The 15,298-nt window shown below is 43.3% G+C and overlaps 1 protein-coding gene across 3 annotated transcripts in view; it reads right to left on the bottom strand.

The window, feature by feature from the left end:
- The window catches only part of ACBD6 (acyl-CoA binding domain containing 6), an 89,992-nt gene that overhangs the window by 63,571 nt on the left and 11,123 nt on the right, over positions 1-15,298 (bottom strand). The gene's annotated exons all lie outside the window — the stretch shown is intronic.

Raw genomic sequence — 15,298 nt, 5'->3', positions numbered from 1 at the left:
GGGTCACCTGAAAGGTAGGCTTGGCAGCCCCGCCGTCCTGCTCCCAATGAGCTAAAGCATTGCCTCCACTGCACTCCCAGCCATGGCCCCTTAGGACCCAAAAGCTGAGCCTTTGTGAGGTAGCATAATGTTACGTTACTAGATTGCAAAGCTTGCCTTTATAAATCTATTTAATATAGATTTAAAATTGAATTTTATAATGGACAGCATTTCCAAATGATTTACTCCCAGGAACTCTAAGATTCTGAATGATTCCCACCATAATAGAAATGAACAATTAGAATAATGATTGATCGATACAGAGCCTCAGGTCTACCTTTTCAAAAAACCACCCTGCAGCTTGGGATCTTCAATTGACTGACTTTACACTGATGCCAGACTTTCAGAAAGGGCTAAGTGCCTGCTGTCTGAAAGCCTGACCCTATTTTAGGGGGTGCAGGGCACCAGAAACCCTAACTCTTCTACGGCATCTAGTACCTCAGTCTTTGGGTAAGCAGTCAAAACTGGTTTGCAATTTGCAGCAGTAATTCCGTATAAAACCAGCCCATTAATTGCAATGTGCTGTTGTCAGTGGACAGTTCTGTGGCTTTCTGTGACGAGAGATTATCAAACCCTGGGTGAATAAAATCAGAAGCAAAGGGAAAACCATCCCAAACTCTAGCAGTCTCTCAGTAGCTGCAGTACATTGCTGATTACACCAAAAAGTGTTGCTGCCTCACCAGAATTCTACCCAGAAAGATGTCGATTTTTTTAAAAAAATAAAACATGCATATATTTGTCTTTCTTCCTGCTCCCTAGGTTGCCTTTGTTTTAAATCAATTTATTGTTTCTCCATAATACATTCACATTCTGCCCAGTTTGAGCCAACCAGTTCCACCTTTCAGATCTCCTGTACCAGCCCAAAGCCCTAATATTTGGGTTTGCAGGTATCACAGACATACTTCTTTATAAGAAAAAATGGAAAGGAAATTGTCTTGAAAATGATTCTATGGCAAGCAGGCTTTCTCTAATTTAGAGCAAAAGGTGACATGAAGTTCTCCTTTCCTGAAGGGAAAGGGCTTCAGAGTCTTTACAGTGCAATGCCCCTCTTAAAAAATTATTTAGCTGAGAACCTTACTGTCCATCAATTATTTCCACACCACTTATAAAGAAAATTAATTTCAGATCATCTGCTAGTACATGCAAGAGTTATTTCTATAAAATGAAGCTATACTCACAACTACTCACAATGTCTATCTTCTTTGATATTGAGGGACAGTGGTCATTCAACCAGGATCAGAAACTACAAAAAATTTTCAATCTCTATTATTTCATCTCTTCCCACTGCAGTTTTTGGGTTTTGTTTTTTTTTTTCCCCAAGTCAGAAGTAACACTTGAGAAAATGTACTTCGTCCTTCTAGAGGCAGAAATTGTAAAAAAGGTTTCTTGGATTAAGTTCACCTTCTTTGCACAACCATTGCACTTCTACCAAAGATTAATCATGTTGATTGAGTACGCATAAGGTCATCGGGAAACTTAGTCATAAAGGCTTTCCCAAAAATGCTCAGGCAAAAACTTCTCTGGCTTTTAATCCATATACAGGTTACTTTGGACAAGCAGCTTTTATTTCATCTCTTTCACACAGAAATAGGTAACTCAATATTCAATTTATGAATGTTGAACCAAGCTTATTCCATCACAGTCCTCGATATGTAGAACAAGTTTATGAAAAATGTACAGGAAAAGTCTCAGTTATCCTCTCAGGACTTAATGTGCACCTCTACTCTGCAAAGCCATGGAAGACAGCATCATGGCTCCACTATTCATCACCACTGGACTTCCCAAGGGGAATCTGTCCAGCCTACATGGAAGGCTTCTTCCCAAAGAAGTTTTTATCTCTGCCTCAACGCAGACACAAACTGGCTTCTTTCCAGCTGCCCTTGACAACTTGCCTATACCATGAGCTCATCTGCCCACTTCCAATATCTACACTACCCAGCCTGCCCAGGGACTCGCACACGATACCTGAGCACGACATACCAAACTGGGTAATGAAGGAGGTGGGACAGAACCAGCTGCTCCTTCCAAACCACGTCACAGCTATTGTACTAACTGGAACCAGCGTTTTTATTTGTTGCTCACACTGGCTGAAGGGATCAGTAATGTGCAGATGCACTTTCCTTCTTAAATCTCTTGACATTCCTACAGCAGAAAAGGGCCTTTAGGGTTGGAAAAATAAAGCAAACGCTACATATACACAGATAATGACCAGTGAGTTTAAAGTCACATTACCCTGCAAACCACAATGAAATTAAAACCCGACACTGCAAAATTTTCTCTCTCCATTAAAAAAGGCACTAATAATTAACTATGTGGCTCTCAATTAAGCCAGCTCAATTTCTTTCACTGCTGGCAGTGCTGTCCAAAAGCACTGCAGATACACATGTAACTAATGATAGTTAAGAAATAACATGATCCCAGGCTCCCATAATTTGCAACCTGAATCCGACAGACATGACAGCAGTATTATCTGCAGTCAGGAACAGGTAAGAGAGATGCTGCAGAAAAGGCAAAGTTAGTGGGGGCTCTGTGAGCGTAAGGCTGTTGCCCTCAAACTGCCAGTTAAAAACTGTGGGAATAAAGGGGAATTTATGGCAGCATGGGAAGAAACCTTGGAGGATTGCACTCGAGTGCCAAAGCACAGGCAACAGCACATAAGAGATCCGGGAAGAGGCGATAAAGAAGTGTAAGAGATGCCTTAAGAGGTACTGGAATTTCTCATATTTTCCCCTAATTCTTGCTCATTGATTCTTTGTTGTTCGTGTACACTTAAGGCTGATATCCAAGTCACTATTACTCTTGACAGTTAACTTTGGTAGGTGGATCTGGTTGACCAAAGCTAGTATAAATCATGGGCAAATATACGCTTCAGTATGCAGCATACGTACTCATTAAGAGACATTTTCAACTCCCCTGACTCCCAACGTGCTCACGGACTGGCGCAGGGAACTCCACTAAGGCCAGACCTATCCTTCTCAAATGTCACCAGGAATGCCAGGAGAAAAGCTGCACTCCTCCCGGAACAGACAGCAGAGCATCCTCACCCCTGCCTCAGTGCACTGTATTTGTCAATAAAAGACCAGCTCGATTCAAGGTACAATCGCATCTCGACTGGCTGTCACTGACAATGCTGCTCCAGACAGCCTCAAAGCCTGACAACTGCTTTCTGAATAAAATGGAAATACAGGGACTAATATTTGCTAACATCATTAATTCATTTTTTCCTCCACTCCCCCTTCTTCCTTTATCCACGATGTCAAGACGTATACCTTTAAATTGTTGTCAGCCATAAAACAGACGTCGTGTCCCAGTTCAGAGGTTAACATATAATGACAGACACATTAAAAAACCCTGTCCAATGCCTCACTGACAATTTCAGCTCCATCTTCTCTTCAATGAGACAGTAGCTCAAACTCACTTATAAGCTTTAACAACATTAAAGTCTAATCATGATTGAAAAATAAAGGAGAAAGGCAAGATAGTTTTATCATACTAAGCATTATGGAAACAGAACAATTAGAGACAAACATTTTCTTTGTGCGGGCTTGGAGTTCACTTCTATTTTGGTCTTAAAAGTCTCCTATGATCACAGCATGATCCATTTCTCTTCTTGCATTTTTGAAGAGCAGGATGAAGATTATCGTTTAAGAGGAAGATCAGTAGTTTCCTGTCGGGGGTTGGTTTGGTGGGTCAACCTCTTGCTATATCCCTGAAGACGGGGCAGGGATTTATTATTTTTCATCTCTGAGCCCAAGCTTTGTTCTGATCTACACAACCCAGGCTACAACAGATTTAACAAGATGGCACTTCTCAAGGGCCCTTCTGATGACTCACTTCAAACTCATGTGCCAGAACTTGTTCTAGAGATGCAAGTGAACTTACCATTGGTGATTAGCTGGGACTGAACTGGACTGAATGGCACACAGCTATTTTATATGTAGGGCAAGGGACTCATGAATCTGACAGAAGAAAAGGTACAGAAAAGTCCTACAAAGACACTACAAAACAGCAGGAATAGCACAAGTTTCAGTAAAGCTTTTAAAAAACCCCAAAACCATAACTTGGGATTTAACAGAAGAGCTACATCCTAGGCATGGCTTAAATGTAGGGCAGCCCAGTTTTATCCAGAGCAAAATGAGAACTCTACCTGGCTAGTTTTGTGTATCTAGACACCCGGCACACACAGCAGCAACAGCTGTTTGGCAAGGCACATGGCTGTGTTGCACAGCACATCTATCATCCCCCCAATTCCTTCACATCTTACTCTGGCTTTTCTCCACACCCAAACCTTTAAGTAGCTTCACATAAATATATATTAAAAAAAAAAAAAAAAAAAAAGAGAAAGCCATTAGCAAAAAGGTTCATCTCATCAAAACAGTTATTTCTGAAGTTACACTGGGTAATGCCTTAAAACGGTCAAGACTTAAGTTCTTCATCATCACGCATCTTGGAAACAAAAAAGTGAGACAACTTAAATGAGAGCTACGTATCAGAATCTCACCCAAGCCACTGCAGCGCATGGACGAAGTTATCTCAGGTTATGTTCAGAGGCTACTTATTGTATTATTTTTCTCCTCCTCTGAAGTCTGATGCGACGAGTCAGAGTAGCAGCTGTATCCAGCTTTATGGGATAGAGACAAGAAATACTCCCAACAAAACTACTACAATCAAAACTTCTCAAGCATTTCTGCAGCTGTGCAGATTCCAATTTGTTCTGCATAATTCACTTTCCTACAGCTCGCCCGTTGCCCCAGCTGCAGGTGTCTGCATGGCATGTTCCCTGGCTTCCCTTCACAGCCCTGCGCAGAGCCAGCGCTGGGGCCAGGGACATGTGTTACCTCGCTCTGTAGCGGCGTGCAGGAATGTGGCAGCCTTTGGCAGCCACCAAAATCTGCCTTGGCCTCGCAGGGTGCCTGCAGGGCTTTGGGATGCAACCGAGGGTCTGGACCCACCGAGCCTGGAGGAGCTGCAAGCGCTGGATGGTCTGCTTGGCAGGGGCAGGAGAAACCCTGGCCTGTGTCCCAGCTCCCCAGCCTACACCTGGGAGGTCAGCAGCACCTCCAGTCTTGGCTGCCATGACAGGACAGGCAGTGTTCTGTAACCCTGTCAGGCTCACGTGAAGGTACAGAGTGAATCCCTTCAGTGTGCTGATTGATTTGTAATTAAGCTGGTATAGTCTCAGGTGACAAATTTTACAGAAGACACTTCACGGAGTTAACCCAACAGTAGACCTCAAGGCCTGCTTTGATGGCCACCATGTCCCCTTAATTCTCTGGATTAACATTTCTGAACACAATTTGAGGGGTGAGGATTATTAGAGAGGCAACAAGAAAATGTAAACTCTCCTAAAGTTTCAGACACTCGCCCCCCTCCTCTCCCTCTGTGTCACAGCTTGGCCATCCCCCTGGGAAGGGAACTTGGGCAGACACTAATTGTATTTGACAGCAGCAATTACACGCAAGGCTGGAGATTAGAAGCTCGTTAATTGTGTGTGCCATAATTGCTGCCGTCCTTTCCTTCACTAGCGAAGGCCAGTGCCAGGAGAGCCAAGGGGAGGAGGGTGCTCTCCACCCCAAATGCAGGTGGTCCGAAGATGAGAGCCCTTGGACAAGGAGGAGATGTCCCTTCTCCCCGAACACTGCGGGAGGCTCCTGACCCCGGAACAATGCGGGAGGGTCCTCTGGCAGGGCGGCTAATGAAGCATGAAATGAGGACAAACAATGTCCTCTCCCAAAGGTATTTTCCACCTGTATCTTTCTGACTTCACAGCTTGGCTGGACTTCATGCTACCTGCAGCAGGAGGGAAGGCAAATATTAACCCTTCAGAGGTGATGCTACTAGAGGATTTTTTTTTAAAATCATCTATAAAATTAGGCACTGTATTAAACACTTGAGCAGGATTCATAAAATCTTCCCTTCCTGACTAAAATGTATGAGCTCAGCATTTCTCACACTCTTTACAGACTAGCAAAAACCAGTTATTTCCAAACAAGATAAAAATACACCCCGGCTGAGGGCAGCCTCGCTGTTACCCTCTGCTGTAAAGCCGCCTTTCATGAAAGGCTGCTGTACCCTCCACACCAGCCGTATTAATGGCTGTCATAAACAGACTATTTTAATATTCCTCTCTCAACAATCCTTCTTGGCTCCCAACAGCAGCTCAGCAAGAGTGTGCACATGACTCAGCACCTGGAGTGCTTTCAAGAGACCACTGAGGATCTGTACAATTTGAGCAAACTGTCCTATAAAAAATGGCAGTACACTCCACAGGGAAATGTGGGGCTGGTTTTTTTGTTTTGTTTTAACTGTTGCAGGGACAGTTTAGTTAATATTCCATGAATGGCTACATAAAAAAAGTTTTCTGGTTCTTTTAAATCTCATCACAGAATTTCCTCTTAAGAAACAGAATCTAAGGGAAAATATTTTCCAGATTACATCAAGAAATAAAAACAAACATACTATAATTAATGTCATAGTTAAACAGTGCTGTGATCTAAAACAAGGCCTTCCAGATTACTCATTTAACTTATGAGTTAATTAATAACTGCACCATAATCACAGTTTGAAATTAGTAATAAAGACAGTCAGGGGAGGGGAAATAAATGCAAAATGTTAACATAATTTTGAGTAAGTTTTATGCTTGCCAGTAGCTGTGATTTCATGACTCACTGTACACAATTTAACATATGCATGGAATGAAATAATATGCTCAATCAAAAAAACCCTAATGCGGTGGCTTCCCACAGTGTTTGATTTGTGGAGCTTTTTTAAAATGGAAAAACAGATACGGAGGTGGCAAACAAGACCACCAGCAGACTCTTCTCCTCACGTCCTTTCTGTGAGCTCTGCAGTAACTTGCAGACTCCCACCATCTGCAGACCAAAGGGTGAAGCGAGTGGCCCGTTTGCCCCCTTCCTGCGTGAGGCAGCTTGCAGCCGTCGGAGGCTTTCACGGGGGATCACAGAGCACTGCATCCTCAGTCCTGGAAGCAATCAATCACTTGTCACATCACCCATACGAAAATCCACAAATGCCCAGGCAGAGGGGACCAAGCTATAGATAAAAACACTGTACTGTAATTGCTGTTTTTTGTCAATCTAGTACAAGACATTCATTTATATAGATTTACACAGGCATTTGTATCAGCCAGAAATATATTCCGAGCCAAACTCGAAATACTGAAAGGCTACATAGCTTGGGCTGAAACATGCACTCTGAAGCTTGAAAGCTGAAGGCAATCCTAACTTTTGAGAAATAAAAAAAAGGACATCAGCCCCCACCCCCAGCCTGCCTGTTGACACATTCATCCTCCGCTTGCTGGAGCGACACTGGGCCAGACAGCATCGCAGCAGTGGCAGAGGCCAATTTCCCCATTCAGAAAAGGAATGGCTCCAAGGCTGCTTGACCAGCACCACTGAGATTTGTTTTCTCCAACAGACGTGGGTCGTGAAGGCAGAGGCATGGATTTATGAGCTCTGCAGACAGAGAAATGGCAGAATGAAGAGACCAGACTCAGGCAAGGGAAGGATCAGAGCACCCCAGCAGGAACAGGAGGTTTCTGAAGTTAGTGTGTGTAACCCTGCGCAGGCTCAGCCAGAAGGATGCAGCAGGATCTGGAGGCAGCTGTCTGCTGAACAGCCTTTAGTACTGTGCCTTGACTGTGTCTGAGCCTTTCCATGCCTTTGTGTTGGTTAGTTCAGCTCAGAATACTTACAGGATGCTCTAGAGACATTTTAGGAGTGCCACCTTTTCTTACAATAGGAGTAATTGCGTACAATAGTGCCCAACTATCTAAGTACTAGACAATACCTGCTCTTTTAAAGTATAACTCTTCTTCCACTCTATGAGACAAATAGCATTTACAAGACATTAACCAATGTGTTAGCTAACATCCAAACAAAATCTTAATCTCCAGTAATTACACTCAATACCTCCTTGATACTTCGTGTAAAGAACAAGCTAAACATAACCACTTAACCTCTTTTAACACGAAAAGCTGTATTTTCACTAAAGAAACAGCTTAATTATGCTATAGCTTATGTTATACACAAAACAATTACAGCAATTTTCTCCTAACCAAAAGCGTATGCTATTTTTAATTAACACATTCTCCTTTTAAAACAGCCTTCCCAAACCCATGTGAAGCAGCAGGGTACATGCACCCTCCCTGTCTCTGAATACCATCAAGTAAATGTCTATAACTCCACACCTAAAAATCAAGACATTACATACTCCACAGTAAGATAAACACGTAACTTCTACCCAAGTTCCTGAATTATTTTTTTTAACAGCCTCTGACACAGCAAGCTGAAAGTTCTGCAACAGCTTCAATTACTTTGAAAAATTGGATATTTTAATTAGAGGTTGCACTCTTCCCTATTTAAAACACTCGAGCTGCTAGCAGAGCCTGGGGGGGTGCTGGCCAAAAGAGGAGCAGTAGTTTGACAAGAGGCTACCACAAGCTCGAGAGCGAGCTGCAGAGCAACTCAAAGCTCACCTCCTGAATTCCCACCTCATGCCACAAGCAGAGAAGACTGTGCCTGCTCTTCCCACCCTCACTCATCATCTCACTTTGCTATCCAGGGCGACAGGACTTGGGTACATGATTTATCAGGCTCTTCTAGGTTTCTGGGCACCCCAGGAAAATATTGGGGTCCACAGATGTCAGGGAGGCTCCCTGCTGCTTGGGAAGCGACCTGGCCAGCAGGAAGCTAAGACTGTGCAGAGAAAGCACCTCTTACCCTCCTGGTCCTCCCCATCTCTCCTTGTAACTTCCTATTTGGTTTTCCTCCCCTTCCGAAACCTCCTGTTACATCAGGCTGATGTTCAGCCCGGTCCACTTTCTGCCTCTGTCCCACGCTCCTAACTGCATCTTGCTGCCTGCTTACCTCCCCTGTCTCTACAGCACGTGACAGCATCCTGCTTGGTTCAACACCTCTCCTCCGTCAGTCCGTGCTGCAACCTCCCCAAACCCCAATTTTGTAATATTGCCCAGCGCTACCGAAAGCTTCATTCTCTGACTTGTTTAAGCCAGTGGAGTTTCAGTATAGAAATGAACCTAACATGAAAGTTTTGATTGCTGGTGGAGTCACTCCTCATGCCACAACACTGCTCTTTTCTGCTTCCAGCTTCGCACCTCTGCTTCATAAAAACAAGTTTTTCAATACTTTTGTTATCCACATTTTTGTTGCTGGGGAGAAGCAGCATTGCTTCTCATCTCCTTAAAATCTGCTTAAAATCTGCAACAAATGAAAACTGCACATGGCATTTACAACCCTTCTTTGCCCTGCCAGAAACTGCCACCTCAAGGCACAAATGGCAGAGGGCAACACCTGGTTGCATCTCAGCCACTTCAAGCTTTTGGTCTGACATCTTAACAAATTCAACTTTGCCATCTCAATTTAAACCAGTATCTTAGGTGCTCCCCGGAAGTATCAGCATCCTCTGTCAACTAAGCCATATTAGCAACAACCTTCAGCAGAGGATCAGCAGCAACTTAAACCTGATCTGGTGGTCCTTCTCTGATATTGAGACACTTTCTCAGCTAGGAGAGCACTTGCTCAAGTGAAGTTTTTAAGATCCCAGAGCTCAGCTGTGTCCCATGCCTCCAATCCCACAGCTGCAGGATCACAGAATAACTAGGTGCTCTGGGACTGCGACTTGTGCACTACAGACATACAACAAAACCTGTTACTTCTGGGCATCTATGAAGGGGGAAAGAAAAAAGCAGCTAGGTCCCTGCTGCACAGAAGGTTACACAATACAGTACCTTACCTCATTCTGTTACATCTTGTCACCATTGAATGCCAGTAGTTTGATATATATATTTAAATTTATTTGATTTTTTTTTTTTCAGTTGCCTCTGGTATATCTGGCAAGCATGCAGTGTCTGAATCCACCAGTAAGCCAGGAATCATGACGCTGGGATGCCACACACATCACTATGCTGCAGCAGCACACGCAGCATCAGCAAGGCAGAGCTACATCTCTAATTATTCTTTTTTCTGAATACATTCCAGATAGTACTAGATTTTTTTTTAAATTAGTGCAAGATGATGAAAATTAATTCATTGACATATTCAAAAAGAAAAATATTTCATCTTTGCTTAAATGTGTAACCAAAATCTGGTAGCCAAAAATGACGAGCCCCCCAATTTTCTGCTTGTAATTCCAGAAAACAACTATTATTACATTCAAGTAGTTGCAAGAGAATATATTATGCTGCCCACAGTACACTAACAACACAGTGCATCAGCACTGCTGGATCTGAGCTGGAAAAATAGTAGCTAACATCATTACAAGCAAAAGTTAGCCCTTGCAGGGCTAGCAAGGTTGCATATTTAACACACAGTATGTTTTTAGCAAGACCAGGCAGCTTACAAGGAGGGAGAAAGAAGAGATATAAATCCTTAGCATGATAATTCTTTAGTCTGAAGAAGTTTAGGAACATAGAAACACGGGCAACCTCTGTACAGGATTCCAGTGCAGCTTTCAATACACGACTGTTTGCATTGCTGGTCTGCTTTCTAAACTTCAACCTTTCTAAAATACAGGCTTGCAGCTTGGCACCGTTGTATTTCAATCAATCGCTTGAACGAGGATTGCAATGTCATAAATAAAAGGAGCTGAGACCATAAATTTCTGTAGAGATGTAAAATCAAAGAGAACAATCCAACAGACTCCCAGGGGGTAGGAGGCTGACACATATTCCAGCTGTTTATATTTCTACTATGAGACACTTGTTCATTTTAACTTTTTCACTTCTGTACAGCTTGCCAGAACCACAGTTCCAAAAACCTGAAAATCTCACTCTGGATCTGGCATTTTGTTTTGTGCTCTACAATAAAATGCAGCTGCAGGAGAGAGAAAGCCCTATAATTTATCAAGCTTGTCCACAGGCAAAATCCCAGACCCCCACGGCTGATGGCCCCACTAGCACAGTACCCCAGTGCCTGGCATGCGAGTGAGTTGCTAGAACAAAGCATCCTCAGGACATCTCTGACAACTCCATCCGCAGGCCATGGGTTCATGGCAAACAACTGCCAGTTCCCATCTACGCTGTCATCGTTACGAACAGAAGTTACAGATACTATTTTATTAATCAGCTCCCTCACTTAAGCAACAGCCAAGGGATGGGGCTTATCTTCACGGTACTGAGTGAGGACCAGCACTGCTCATGAGCCTGTGCTGCTTTGAAAAACAGCAAGTATAAGTAGGAAACAGAATGTGATTTGCTGCTCAGACCATAACAGTCTATACAACAAAGCAGGCAGGCGACAACTACCTTCTACTTGATTTGCCAGAGCTGAGCTATCTTGCACGGAATAAAATTGATAAACAGTTACATGTGCAAAGACAGCGACAGAAAGGTAGCAAATAACCTATGGACAGCTTTGTTTATGAGTAGGACCTATATCAAGTACTTAAAGCATCAGCACACTTTCCTCATGAGAAGGTACAGAGGAGCAAAGGATGCAACACTATCCACCTTTATTGCAGAAGAACAGGGAAATTTAGTTCATGTTTGTAGTGTGATATTTTACTGTCTTACACAACGGGAACAAGAAAACATCCCCTTATTAGTAAGAAAAATTGGTTCTGAAAGCATGCTCCAAAAGTTGAAACACTCAAGGCCTAACCTGTGCAGCTAATAAACTGCCATTTTTCCAACTTGAATAAAATAAAGTGGGTCACTGCCTGCATGTGTAAGTAAGGTGTACACAAACTGCGAGGTTTTGTTAGCCATGCACCTCGCAGATTACTCCCTCCCGCAGGAAGGCTGCGGCTACCACCGACTCCGCTTGCATACTAGAGACTGTCCCTCGCACAGCTGGCAAAAGGCAGCAGGGCAGAATCCCTCTGTGTGTTAAGACCTAACCCCTCTCAGGATGTATACCAACCCATCACACACCCCAGGGTGGTTCACAAAAAAACCCCAACTCTGCAGCTTGCGAGGCTGCATAAACCCAGAGGACGTTGCAGTCTTACGTGCCCCAAATCCAGAAGCCTGGGGTGGATGAGTTTAGTTTCTAGTGCTGCCTTTTCTGTTAAAAGAATAAAAAAAATACAGGTTTGCTTTTTTTGATGTTGGTAGTTTGGGGTTTTTGTGTTGTTGGGGTTTTTTGGGGGGTTTCTTGGTTTTGTGGGTTTTTTTTGTTTTTTGGGGTTTGTTTTGTTTTGTTTTTTTAAAGTGGAAGAGCTTGATTAGAGTTTATGGAAGAAGCAAATACCGAGACAATTCAATGTGGTCATCCATTGAAATAGCTTTCAAAATACACTGCAAACAGTGCAGTTTGTTTCTAGCATTTTGTTACAGTTTTTATTCTTAAGTACAACTTTCAACATTTGGGTAAAACCAAACAAAAAGTCAAACACAAAATTCACTGAGGGTGAAGTGACACCCAAGGATCTGTACAAACCCAGAAAGGAAGGGCAGCAGTGAAGAGCAAAGATGCTGGCAGCACTGCTGCGGAGCTCAGGAACACAGGAGGCTCCTCTCCCCAGCATGCGGCATTAGCATGGCACAGGAAGGCAAGCTTTAAGGAGCACAGCCATAATTCGATTAGTCCCCACTTTACACGATGCAATTAAATTGCTTTTATACTACAAAAGAAGTAAAGTCACTATTTTCAAAGTTTTTGACCTTGCAGTATAGCAAGCCATAAATGGAGACGCTGACCCAAAGTAAACTGCACCGCAGGCGTGTGAATACACTGCTGCTCCGACAGGCAGAGACCCAAACAGGGCTTCTCCCTTCCTGCTCTTTCCATCCCCCTTGTAATCCTGCCCACGTCACTCTGCTGCTCTTTCCCAACCACAAAAGGTGGCTGCCTGGACAGATTATCAAGGGAGACATCTGTTTGAGTGAGAGACAAAACAGGAAAACATGATGGGTGCACTCATTTTGTTTACAGACTGCAGTTTTTTCTACTGCATTTCTTAATTTCCAGCCTGCAGTACTAACCAAGAAATCCACAGATTTCATCCTGAAACTACAGTATGATTTACCATTCACTAGTATAATTCTTAGGAGTTGACAAAACATAAAACCTGTAAAGGCAAAAGAGCAAAGCTTCTTGATCCAGACACGAACAGGCCAGATTTCAGCAATGAGTGCAAATTTAAGAAAAATGCAGGTTTGGATTTCCAAATGCCTGTTTTAATGTCACTGGATACACAGTTTGAATTTGAGTCACTACAGAAATTTTAAGTTGCCTTAGAGATCCTACTTCAATACAAGAGGCTCATCAATTTAAATCCGTCAACGTATTTCAGTAACACCTGGTGCAACCTACAAAAAGCGTACATACAAACTCAGCTCCTCTGCGAACCTGGAAATTGTTTCTCCTGCTTGTCACTGTATCCTCGAACTGAAAATTCTCTTTTCCACGTTTTAGTTTCAACTTGCTTGTTGCATTTAAACTGTGATAGAGAAAGGTTATTTCAACAGGAGGAAGGGGGATGGAGCCCAGCCCTGAGCACAGGGTAACTGGCCACCCACCTTGTCAAATATTGCCCCCTGCAGTACCTCCTGCAAAAACACCCGCTGGCCACTGGACAAACCAATTGCTTTATTCCTGCAGCTTTTCCAGCTTACTGGACAGCTCTGAGCCTGCAGTAATAGTGCATTTGTTATTTTATTCACTCTGAAGTTTTTCTTTCTCACGAGACTGACTGTCTGTTCCCCAGGGGTCCTCTCCCTGGTTGCTCCAAACACTGTGACTCAGTGCTCCCACGCCAACACAGAGGTATTTTACTTCTATTGACTACTTGGTCCAGAGTACAGAGAAATAAATCCTCCTCTACTCAAACAAGGCACAGAACAGTAGTTGAAAAATCACGGGCAGCTTTCTCCCCTGCAAACATCAGCACTGGAATTTCAAACCCTTAAGAGATTAAAAAGATGTTTGGTGAAAGTCTATTTTCTTTGAACTCTGTTCCTGTTTTGCCTTAGAGATGTCTCTGCTCCTCAGATGCTCCTAATATGCAACTTTCCTCATTACACAGCAGAAATCTTACTAGAGTGCATTATTAGTGAAGTCAAGTCAAACAAGTTAAAATGCCAATTTTGTTTTAAAATATAGAAATAGAAAATCAGTAAGTTCTCCTGCAAGTTTCAGCAGTCAAAGCAAATAGAAAGAAGGCCTCTAAGTGTTTGGGGAAGGATGCCACTGAAGTTAGTGACAACGTGTTGGGATTGGAACTGGTAAATGTGCAATATAACAAATAGAAAAAGGAAATATTTAGAACCAAGAGATGCCAAAACTGCAATCAGCAAATGGAAGGCTAAAACTGATGAGCAAATCTGGATGCTTTTTTTATTATTTATTTTTATTGTTTAAGCTGTGCCATATAACCGTCTTGTTACAAGAAACAATCAATAACAGCTCCTAACCACGTCACTGCAGTGTCGTGAACACACCTCCACCCACGTCCCTTGTGACAGGAGCTCAGCTGAAGAGATGTGTACAATGCTGCCGAGCAAAAGAGGTGCTGTCCCGCTCCCGCCTCTGGATGGTCAGTGCCTGCGGACAAAAACTCCCCCATCAACCTCAGGTTTGAAAAATCTGGCTGCTTAAAACCAATGGGGATTTGTAATACCAAATACATGACAAAGATTCAAATTTTAGAGTGCGTGGGGGAATGGAAATACAGCCACTAAGACTGTCTCAAAAACTGCAAGTACTAGAAGTGCCCAATTATACAGTAGAGACAATGATGTGCGCAAGAACAAAGTTGTTGCATGAAGATGCAACACAAGCAGCTGGTGAAGGTGAGCCTCCCTAAATCACCAAATCCACTGCTGAGACTGCAGGACAGCACCACAACAGCGGGTACCGCAGAGCCACAGCCTGCGAGGGGGCAGAGGGATGAGCACGCGTAGGCGATAAGCTGCAGGTGGCTGGCAGGGAGAGCAGCGGAACATCATCGCCAAACTCTCACGCACATCAGCAAAGGCCACCGAAAGCAACACGTCATTTGCTGCCAGTAAAGCAGAGAGACCACAGGTGAACGTACGAGAAGCAAAGCAGCCAGGACACACATACCTCTCTGAAGGACCCAAAGCACAGGAGGTGTTGACAGCGTGAAACATTTCTGTTTAAGGATAGCGAATGCAAAAGAATTCCTTCATAAATTATTCTCTGTTCTGGAGGAAGAGTGAATAGACTTGAAGGACAGGTGATGTCTCTGAAATATGCAAATAGAGCTGAGCTGGTCCAAGCAATTACCTTTCCACTGCCTGGAACTTCAGACTGAA

Source organism: Strix uralensis, chromosome 8 (genome assembly GCF_047716275.1).
Source record: "Strix uralensis isolate ZFMK-TIS-50842 chromosome 8, bStrUra1, whole genome shotgun sequence".
NCBI classification, from domain to species: domain Eukaryota; kingdom Metazoa; phylum Chordata; class Aves; order Strigiformes; family Strigidae; genus Strix; species Strix uralensis.
The sequence above is the reverse complement of the archived record's forward strand: the minus strand, read 5'-3'. Positions and strand labels throughout refer to the sequence as shown.